This window comes from Cebus imitator, unplaced genomic scaffold, assembly GCF_001604975.1.
Source record: "Cebus imitator isolate Cc_AM_T3 unplaced genomic scaffold, Cebus_imitator-1.0 Scaffold186, whole genome shotgun sequence".
NCBI lineage: Eukaryota > Metazoa > Chordata > Mammalia > Primates > Cebidae > Cebus > Cebus imitator.
This window is the reverse complement of record NW_016107501.1, coordinates 1,701,929-1,713,590: the sequence shown is the minus strand read 5'-3', so window position 1 is coordinate 1,713,590 and position 11,662 is coordinate 1,701,929.

The window sequence follows — 11,662 nt, the reverse complement described above, 5'->3', positions numbered from 1 at the left end:
CTGCTTGGTCAATTTGGCTGTTGATACTTGTGCATGCTTTGCGAAGTCCTCGTGTTGCATTTTTCAGCTCCATCAATTCACTTATATTCCTTTCTATTTTGTCCATTCTCGTTAGCATTTCGTCAAATCTTTTTTCAAGGTTCTTAGTTTCTTTGCATTTGGTTAGAACATGTTCTTTAGGTTCACAGAAGTTTCTTAATACCCACCTTCTGAAGTCTGATTCTGTCATTTCATCACACTCGTTCTCCCTCCAACCTTGTTCCTTTGCTGGTGAGGAGTTGTGATCCCTTGCAGGAGGAGAGGTGTTCTGGTTTTGGGTGTTTTCATCCTTTTAATGCTGGTTTCTTCCCATCTTTAAGGATTTATCCACCTGTCGACTTTGTAGTTGTTGGCTTTCAGGTTGGGTCTCAAATCTTTCAGACTGATGTTCTGTTTGTTGATGATGAGGTTATTTCTGTTTCTTGGTTTTCTTTCTGACAGTTTGGCCCCTCTGCTGTATGTCTGCTGAGGTTCACTCCAGGCCCTGCTTGCCTGGGGTTCACCTGCAGCAGCTGCTGAACAGTAAGGGTTGTTACCAGTTTTTTTCTTCTGCTATCTTTGTCCCAGAAGGATACCCGCCTAGTGTCAATCTGATCTCTCCTTTATGAGGTGTCTCTTTGGATATATAGGGGTCAGGGAGCTGCTTGAGGAGACGGTCTCTTCTTTATAGGAGCTCAAATGGTGAGCTGTGAGCTCTGTTGTTCATTCAGAGCTGCTGGGCCGGTATGTTTAGGTCTGCTGCAGCAGAACTCATAAACTGCTTTTTTTTCCCAGGTTCTCTGTCCCAGGGATTTAGAGCTTTATTTATGAGTTTCCATTATGCTGTTGCCTTCTTTTTTTTTTCCTTCAGACCTGCCCTGCCCAGCAAGGAGGCAGCCTAGTCACTGTTGGCCTGTAGAGGCTTTGCTGAGCTGCTGTGGGCTCCGCCCAGCTGCCGAGTGAACTTCCCTGCAGTCCTGTTTATATGGGTGTAGTTAGAACTGCTTTGGCGATTGTGGCCCGCCTCTGTTGAGGCGGAGTGTCTCTGCTGTGGCGGGTTGCCTTGGCAATGGTGGGCTGCCTCAGCATTGGCCGACTACCTCCATAGTGGCGGGCTGCCTTGGTAATGGCGGACGCTCCTCCCCCACACAGCTGGACCGTCCCGGGTTCAGCTGCTCTTGCTGTGAAACTCTCAATCCAGAGTTTCTGGTTGCTGTTCTTTTGTGGGGGTGGGACCAGCCGAGCCTGATGTCCTGGCTCCCTGCCTCAGAGCCTTTTTTAAGTTGGTGTTCCAGTCGCCTGTTGAAGAGGCGCTGGGGTCTGTTTGTTTTCCCCTGCGGCCACTCACTGCGCTGGCTTAAACAGCGGCACTGAGGTTTGTGGCGCTTTTTTTTTGCCCTGGAATCTACTGTCCTGGTTCCCTGCTCAGTCCCCTTTTTAAACAGATGAATGGGCAACTTCCCGTGGCTCCAATCGCCAGCCAAAAGGGCACACGGACCGGTGTATTTCGTACAGAGAACCGCTGCTCCGGGGCGCTGACAGAGCAGCCGCATGGGGCAAAGCAGTGGTACCGGCCGGCATAGCCGTGCTGGCCGAAACAGCCGTGCTGGTGACCTGTGGAGCTCCTCCGCCTGGGAATTTCCTAGTCTGTGGGAAATAAAAAGGCAGCGTCCACTCACCTTCTGTGCTTTCACTGGGAGCTGCAATCCTGAGCTGTTCCTAAATGGCCATCTTGGATCGACCTCCAAGTCTAGAATTTAATAATGATGTTTTGAAGCATAATTTCTCTAGTCCTCATTTTTGCTAAAAATAAATCATGATAGGACTGAGTTGCTTGCAAAATAGATTTTAGTCTTATACTGAGCCTGATTGCGTGAAGTGCAGCAAGAATAATTATTTTTACATAGGCCTTTTAGATTGGCTTTGATGGAACTCTGATCCACAAGGAATCTCAGAGAAAACTTTCTAAAGCAAAGCCCACCTATGGATTTTTATCCTCAAATAACTGTGTGTGGGTGAACTCCTATTCTTGAGGTCCCAAAAGCATAGTATTCTTAGGCCTGTTAGAAAATGACATTCTTTACTTACCACAGGTTAGGACTGAGTAGACAGGGAATGAGGCCAGTTTTCCCAAGGGACTTTTATTGGCTCTGCAAGTTCAGCTTTGCTTCTTAAAGGGAAGCATACACAGTCAAAGCCTTGGTAAAACAACCAGTCTCTCCAATTGCATCCTGTTGCAAAAGAAAATGGGTTGCTACTGCACTGTTGCAAACAACTATATTGCCATAACTAAACAATACTCAACTAGTTTCCAAATTCTGCAGAAGACAGGGAGAGAGAGAGAGAGAGAGAGAGAGAGAGAGAGAGAGAGAAACATGTTCCAAATTTTGCTCACAGGAGTATAACTTACTCAATTATTAAAGGCTGGAAATAACTCAAAATAAGTTTCCTTGACTCTGAAAATCAGAACAAGAATCAGCAATATTCTAAGCAAAAGTCAAAAATTACTTCAGGTTTCTATTAGTTCAGTCCATTCAGTTAACACTTTCTTGCTTAATATTTGTGAACATATCAGCTTTTCATGAGTCCTGTACATTTTTTTTATTCCAATGTCACAATCTGCAGAGTTATTCGAAACCTGCATTTGAGAGCATTTGCCAAAATTCTATAGCCAATTATAAACCATCTTTTGAGGAGGATAAAAACAAGACAACAATTATGAATAACAAATGTCTGGGAGAGTTACATTCAGAGACATGATTGACAAAGAAATTTGGTTATCTGTGTGGTTTATAACAACAACCCTAATTGTGTTTGATAGCATGTACTCAGACATTCAAATTTTACAAATCCCATACAATTTTTGGAACATATATTAATATTATTCCCTAAAATATAACCTAATGAAGATTAAACATCATTTTGGCAATCCCATGTACCTAAACATGTCAGACAGTCCTGTTTACCTCTCTTCTGGATGCTTGAGAGGCCCTCTGTAAGCATTCAAAAGCTAGGGGTCAGGAAAGACAACTTCAAAGCTGAAATATACTTTTGGGAAGCCTGTTAAATGTTAGAGGTTTAAAACACTTGATGTTATGAAATAGAATCTAAGATTACCATGTTATTTATTTTGCCAAAATAACTCAGACATTTTTTAAAAAGCAAAAACCTTTTATAACACTTTTGAATTTAGTCAGTGTTCACACACAGAATTTCTTTTGCAACATTGATTTTTAGAAAACTTCTACAACTTCTTTAAGCTTTTGGCTTTATCTTATCTAATTCAAAACAATCCTTGAACCCTATGCAAAAATTTACATTTTGACTATATCTGCATTTTACCTATAACCCTTAAGGCTTTTTTATTTCTCAATGATTAAAGTCACATAAGCCAAGAGATATCATAGCTTTTATATCTCCTTTAAAAAATATTTGATCTAAGCACTTATTTTCTTTCCAGCCAATTAATTAGAGCTCTTTTTTGTAGTCATCACACCCAACACATGAGTAACTATACAGACATACAGAACAAGATGCAATAGTTATAAGATTTTTTATTTGCCAATGTCCTAATTAGACTATTGGCCTCTGGGTGGAGACCTTTAAGAGCAAGGCTAGGAAAGCATGCACTTTCTAGGGCCTAATAAACAGGTATAGCTAGAACACAAAAACAGATTTTGAGAGGGATCCATCTGCCTCCAATTCCTGGGGCTCCCTGAGGAAAACAGAGGCCTCTCTCAAAATGGAATCTATGGTGCTTTTTCTGTTTTTTTTTTTTCTCCTCCCTCCCCAAGGAGTCCCAAACCATCAGAAATTATGTTAGGGTCCCTGATACATACATGTAGAATGGCAAGACAAAATGGAGAAAAGTAATTCAGTTGACTGAGGAAAAAAACCTTTCAGCAAAACAGGATCCAAGAAGGGAAAACATAAAGACCTTTTTAAATATATCTAAAACTTGGATATCTTCTTTTAATTAAGCTGAACACTCTTTAAGAAAATTCTTTTAAATCCCTTATTACCTGACTTTAGCTGCACCAAACAGCTAATATTTTTGACTGTCTAACTTTACTGAAGTAACTACCCAGGTGCTCAGAGACAGGAAAATTCAAGGCAGTTCATGGAGTGGAAGAGAATCAACAAATGGCAAAGGTCATACAGATATCAAACCTGAAAGGACTCATTCCCTAAACCAGGATTGAACCCTGGCCATCACTGTAAAATAGTGGAGGGTAAAACAAAGCACAGGCATGTGGTTCTCCCAAGGACGTGAAACAAGTTGGAAGCCTGCAACAAAGTTTGATACTGACCAGTTAGCCAGGCTGGTTTGAACAGTGGGCCTGTGGAGTCCTAGGCCCACATCCTATCCTAAGACCCCTCTTTCTGAAACCAAACCATACAGAAAGACATCCAGTGCATCACCAGATTGGCTGTAGCTTAAGACAAACCTTACAAATCTTTTTTCATAAGTAAAACTTTACAGAGAATGTAGAAAGTGATAGTTGGGGTCTTGGCCTAGTAAAACATTCTCTAAATCGATAGAAAAAGCCTCTCACATAAAAGTTAGCACTTGACCTGGCAGAGAAAAGAAAAACAAAGCAGCTTGAATGCAGGGCTAGAAAGATAATTTGGAGAAGAACCTCTTATTCTCATGTGAATAGGCTTCTCCAGCCAGGAGAAAAACTTTTAGTTGTTATTGGACTGAAATGGACTCCTTGGCTGGGGGAGGGGAAGACACCATGGGTGTGTGTCAGGGAATGCTGGCCAGCCAGTCATGCAGGAACTTGGGCCATATGCACAACCCCAGCTAGGAGGGCAGGAGGGTAGGGAGGTCACTACTCACTTGTCTATACAGTACACATGCCTGCAGCATTAGGGTAGGGGCAGAACACCTCCATATTGTAAAGGAAAAGATAGATACCATTACAGTCCCCCCCAAAAAAGATAGCAAATGCCATAGAAAAGACTGACTTGGATAGAGGCTGACATTCCTGAGCCCCAAGAGTGACAGTGGGGGGTTGGTGGGGTGGGGCACAGTTTCTTCTACCCTCAGAAGTTTGAGGGATATAAGGCTTAGCAACAAGAGGGATAAAGATTTTATTGGTCTTCATTTTACTTACCTTTCCTCATGCCCTGTATGGGTCACCAAAATAATGCACGGTTTTTTGCTTCATAGCTCAGTTAAAATCTGTGTTCTTGTCTCATGACAAGGAAAAATTAGGCACATGGACACATTGAAAGGTGAGGAGAGTTGAATTTATTAAAGGAAAGTTCTCAGCAAAGAAAGGGGGTCTTGCCAACCGGCTCCCACCTCACAGATTGAATATCAGACTACCACACAGGAGCTAAAGAGGTAGGCTAATCCCTGTGCATAAAGTGTGAATTCCTGGTGAATTCCTACCCCATTCTCCCAGTGTGCAGATGGGTCCTTAGTCTGTGCCTTTCCACATTGATTTATTTCCCTTACTGCACATGTATTAGGAAATGAAAATTTTTACCTTGGGCTTGTTTAAGCAAACCTCCTGTGCACAATGACCTGGTTGGCATTTGGCTGTCTCCTGTCTCTCTCACAAGCACACAGGATGACTTGGGAGGATGCATATATTCAAGGAATGGATATTTTTTTTTAAAAAGTATTGATCTTGGCCATGTTCACACTTCTATTGCTCTTTATTTCCTTGATTGGAGGGAGTTTTCTTAATGTTATTTCAGCCATTATGGCCTTTCATGCATTTCAATTTTGAGCATAATGTTTGTAATGAATGTTAAATCTTGGTTAATATTTTCACGGAATGCTGTTTGTGGTAAATTTTACATAATGCAGCTTATCAACTAATATTTCAAAATATAAACTTTTTGTTATATTGCTATCATTGAGTGGGTACCACTCAAGAATTTTAAACAGGACTATGATAAATTTGCTGCTATTAGTTTTCTCTTTTAGACAGCATTAGTATACAGATCAAGTTCTGCTCTCAAATATCCATCTATTTGTTTATATATATATATATATATATATATATATATATATATATACTGTTTGTGCATTTATATTTTCAAATAGTAAGGTTTTCCAGGTATATTGAAGCAGAGAGAAATAATTATGTAATGAATCTCTGAGGTTCAGTTGAAAAACAAATATAAGAGAAAGCATCTTTAGTATTTTTAAAAATGATCTTTATCTCAAGAGCAAATGAATGAGACTATTCATGAATAAAATGTAAAATTTCAAAAGGATTTATAAATCATTAAATATTAGAATTTGGAATTCTAAGTGATGAAAAGAATAACTAACAAATAATGAAAATAAAAATTTCAATTAAATGTTAACAAATGGGAAATAATAGAAGATATTAGGTAAAAAGAGTTTCAAGGAACGTTTAGAAAATCACACACATACACAAATATGTGAGGTTGCATAGGAGACATTGGAGGGGTACTGCTAGTTGAATCAAAATTTTAAAACTTTGCAAAATGAGACATGTCTAAGAATTATACTAAAGCAGGATGGCTTGAAGGGCTTAGGCTCCGAAATTCAAAAGATGAAAGTAGCTGCAAATAATAATTGACAAGATGTCAAGATGTGGAGTAATTAACTCTAGAGATATCTTCCAATTCAACCAATAGCTTTTGCTTTTTTGAATACTATAAAGGTCCTTGTTTATCTACTGAATGTCTTGTGTTATTAGGAATAAATCTGACACCATTCTGTTGAACTCAAGAGGTTTTATTTTGTTTTTGTTTTTGTTTTTGAGATAGAGTCTCACTCCGTCACCCTGGCTGGAGTGCAATGGCACAATCTCAGCTCACTGCAACCTCCACCTTTTAGATTCAAGTACTTCTCGTGCCTCAGCCTCTCGAGTAGCTGAGATTACAGTCATGAACCACCATGCTAGCCTAATTTTTGTATTTTTATTAGATACTGGGTTTTGCCATGTTGGCCAGGCTGGTCCCAAACTTCTGACCTCAAGTGATCTGCCCACCTCAGCTTCTCAAAGTGCCGGGATTGTAGGTGCGAGTCACTGCTCCTGGCCTAAGAGGTTTGTTTTCTTTTTAAACACTCTTCAAAATAAAATAGATCATACATGTATTCTTTAAGGAAGCAGGAAAGATCTAGTACTTAGTTCCACAATTGCAATCTTGCTATATCTACTGTCCTCTTTTGAAAGGTGTGCATTTAGATTTTGTACTAGAAATGCCAAAAGTGAAAAATAGAAAAATAATATACAAGGTTAAGACTTATATGTATATATTCATTTCTTCAACAATGGTTTATTAACTATTTCTTCCAGGCACTGTTCTAGGGATTGAAGACATAGAAGTAACCTAAATGGATAGTAACTTTTCTCACGGTGTTCTTGTGTGGGAAGAAAGGCAATAATAATAAAAAGGAGTCAGTATGTATCAGAGTGTGAAGAGAGTTTTGGAGAAAAAGTCACAGAGTGGGTAGATAGTACTGAGGTTGCTATGTTAGACGGATCATCAGGAAAAACCTATTTAATGTGTTGAAAATTAAGCAAACACTGAAATGGAATAAGGTGGCTATGTTGGAGAAAATGTAGAGATAAAAAAGTTACAGTTTATAAAATGCATTATAAAGTATTTTAATTGAGTTCTATAACAACTGTAGGAAGCTATATATATGTGCATAATAATATATGCATATTATTATCATTCTTAATCTTGTGGAAACTAAAGTTAAGAGAGGACAATGGAGTTGAAGTTATCTGCCTAGTAGAGAGGGGTGTTATATTTAATCCAAGTTAAATACTGTTAGTTCTGCAACAGGTTTTGACAGAGTTGCTTACTTTCCCTAAGCCTCAGTCACTTTCTCTAAGATGGGGTAATAGTAATAGTGACCCCATAGAGCTGTGAGAATGATCTGTAAGAGAATGAGCTGTAAGATGATCTGTATAAATCAAATCAATGTTTGTCACATGCATCTGACAAGCCTTGACTCTAAATCAGGGGTCAGCAAACTATTGCCCTCAGGCCATAGCTGTCTTCTGTCTGTTTTTGTAAAATATGTGAGCTAAGAATAGTTTCTACATTTTAAATGGCTGGAAAAAACAAAAGAACATTATGTGGACTTCAGATATCATTGTTCATAAATGAAGTTTTGTTGGAACCTAGTCACTCTCATTTATTTTTGTTTGTCTAAAGTGGTTTTATGCTACAACAGCAAAATTGAGGAGTTACAGCAGAGACCATATAGGCGGCAAAGCTGACAATTTGTAACAGACCCTTTACAGAAACATTTTATTCCTGTTCTGGATAGAAGTGCTCAATTTTGCTGCCCAAGCTATGTCTCATTTCTTTTTATTTCATTTCTTTTTATTTTATTTTTAATAAGCTTATAATAATTGTACATATTTTTTGGAGTACCTTGTGATGTTGTGGTATGTAGTGTACAGTGATCAGATCAGGGTAATTGGCATATCCATCATCTCAAACATTTGTCATTTCTTTGTGTTGGGATCATTTAATACTCTCCTTCTGTAACTGGGTTTCTTCTTGGATGTTGTGGGTTCTTGGCTTCCAACCTCTTAAAGAATAAGCGGTGGGGCTGCTTCAGCTGCACCGTATGCTCGCAAAGTAAAATTTCAGACCCAAAACAGTGTTGCAGAAAGGTGATTTTATTTAGATAGAGAAAAAAGAAGAAAAGGAGAAAAAGGCTTCCACGAAGAGTGTGGAAGGGGATTCTAGAGGGGAAATCCTGGAGGCAGCTCCCACCGTGTGGGAGGGGATTCCAGAAAGCTGGAAATCTGACACAGGTGAGAGAGCTTGGACTTTTATCCTGGGAGAAACCCCCACCTTCTCCAAGACCCTGGGCCAATGAAAGGAGTTCCTTAGAACTTCCACTGGAGTGATTGACTTTTAGTTTCTTTCCTCCCCTGCAAAATTCAGACATAAACCATTCAATCACCCGGATGGAGAGAGATGGGGTGGGGTGGGGGCATGGCGCTGAGAAATTCTTGTCCTTAAAGCTACGCCCCCTCATGAACCTGGAAAGAGAACACATTCCCTCATTTTCTCTTTCTTGAATTATGTTGGATAACATCGCATAGTTTATTGGCTTTTTCCTAGTTTGCCTTAATTCTTTAAGTATACAGGTTAGGAAATGCTTATGGCTTAGTTCCCATTTTGAATCCGGATTCCAGTGAGGGTCTGTGGCAGGGACTGCCTGAGTACCCGTGGGATATTTGTCTTTATTTTTTGACATTATTAGATTATTTATATACCTGAATAAGATACCAAGTGTTCTTAAACCTTTGAGCTGCTTCTAGAGCAGCCTTTTTTTTTTTTTTTTTTTTTTTTTTTTTTTTTTTTTTTTTTTTTTTTTTTTTTTTTTTTTTTTTTTTTTTTTTTTTTTTAATTGCTGGCAAGGGTTTGATTAAGCAAAATCATGACTTTTTTTTTAGTTTAATTTGAAGGACTGACTTAGACACTGAAAAACGTTTATGTACTTGTTGGGGTTATTTGAAAACTTTCCTAAGTCTATCTTAATTTGCTTTAAGTTAGAAAGTGAGAAGGGGGTGTGCACTTTTATTAGGCCAGATTCTTCTCTCACTGCCTGTAGGGGGCATTCGGGTAGCCTGAGGTGCCCTGGCTGTTTTGGCCCTCTCTGGCTCCTGTGGGGGTACAGGAGCTGAGGAGCCCTGGTTGGCATTGGTGGAGGTAGTTGCCACAGGGAGTTTTACCTGCAGAGGTAGCCCTGAGGAGGGCTGAATAGGGTAAGGGGCACAGTCCTGACAGAGCCGAAGCTTGTTCTTTAGGAAAAAGAATAGTTGCACATAGCTGTTTAAAATTATATATTATTGTTAACTATAATTGTCCTGTAGTGCTATAGAACACTATAAATTATTCCTCCTACTTGACTGTAATTTTGTATTCTTTAACAGATCTCTTCCTATCCACAACTCCCACTACCCTTTCCAGAGTTTAGTATCCTTTGTTCTACTTTTTACTTCTTCAAGATCAACTTTTTTTTTTTTTTCAGCTGCCGCATATGAATGAGAACATATAGTATTAAAATTTCTGTTCCTGGCTTATTTTACTTAACATAATGTCTCCCAGTTCCATCCAAGTTGCCACAAATGACTGGATTTTATTCTTTTTTATGGCTAAATAATATTCCATTGTGTTCATACACTACATTTTCTTTGTTCATTCATTGGTGGTGGGACAACTACCTCAAGGTTGATTCCATATCTTGATTATTGTGAATAGTGCTGCAATAAACATTGGAGTGCACATGTCTGTTTGATATACTGATCTCCTTTCTTTTGGATAAATGCCCAGTAGTAGGATTATTAGATCATATGGTAGTTCAACTTGTAGTTTCTTGAGAAACCTACGAACTGTTCTTCATAGTGGTTGTGCTAGTTTATATCCCATCAACAGTGTATAAAAGTTTTCTTTTCTCTGCATATGTCTTACCCTTTCAACTCTACAAAAAGACCTGCCCATACCACCTAATCTAAAGTAATTCTTCCCATCCCAATCCCACCTCTTAACTTGTCTCCATTGCTATGTTTTATTTTCATCTATGCACTCACTAGTGTCTGAAATTATCCTATTTATTTTTGCTTATCAGTTTCCATCCCACTTGACTAAATACTCTACTAGTGTGGAAAGTCCATCTGACATCTTGTCAGTTAAAGTTGTAGGATATATATATGTTTTGTCCATATGACTTTGGTCTTATTTCTCAGTTTCCTATGAACTCTGAATAGGGAAGAAGTGTTCTTGATAGATTCTGCTCTAAATCCCCAGAAATATGTACAGATTTTTTTTTTTTTTAAGAATGGGACTGTATACTCTAGATCTTATTTCACTTGACTTTTTCTCTCTTTATTTTACATTGTCTGTACATATAACTCCCTATTCTTTTTTTTTTTTTTTTTTGACACAGAATCTCACTTTGTCATTCAGACAGGAGTGCAGAGGCACAATCACAATTCACTACCACTTTGACCTGCCAGCTCAAGTGATCCTCCCACCTCAGCCTCTCCAGTAGCTAGGACCCTAACAGGTATGTGCCACTGTGCCCAGCTAATTTTGGTATTTTTTGTAGAGACAGGATTTCACCATGTTGCCCAGCCCAGAACACCATATCATTTTAATAACTCCAATATACAGATAAAATTAGTTTAACCATTATTTAGATGGAAATTTGTAATAATTTATTATTACAATGATACAATGAGTAATTTTGTTATTTTGTTCATTTGTACAAGTATTTCTGTACAATAGTATTAGATGTAAATCTTATCTCAAGGACTATGCCTATTTTAAAGTTTATAGGTATGACAAACTGCTTTCTAAAGAGCTGTATGCATTTTTATGCTCCTTAACCGTGCCTCTCTCCCCATCCATACCTTAACTAACACTGGATATTGTAAACATTTTTAATTTCTGGCTAGTCTGGTATGTAAAATATGATACAGCATTACTATGTTAATTTTTTCATTGAATGTATATGACTGGACATATTTGCTTAGGTGTGTTGGTCATTTGTATTTCTTTTTTCTGTAAATTACCTATCGTATCATTACTCCTCAAAAATATTGTCCTTTGTTAAAATAGATTTTTATGAGTTCTTTAAAAATTTTTGAAATGATTTCTTATTTTATCTCATGTA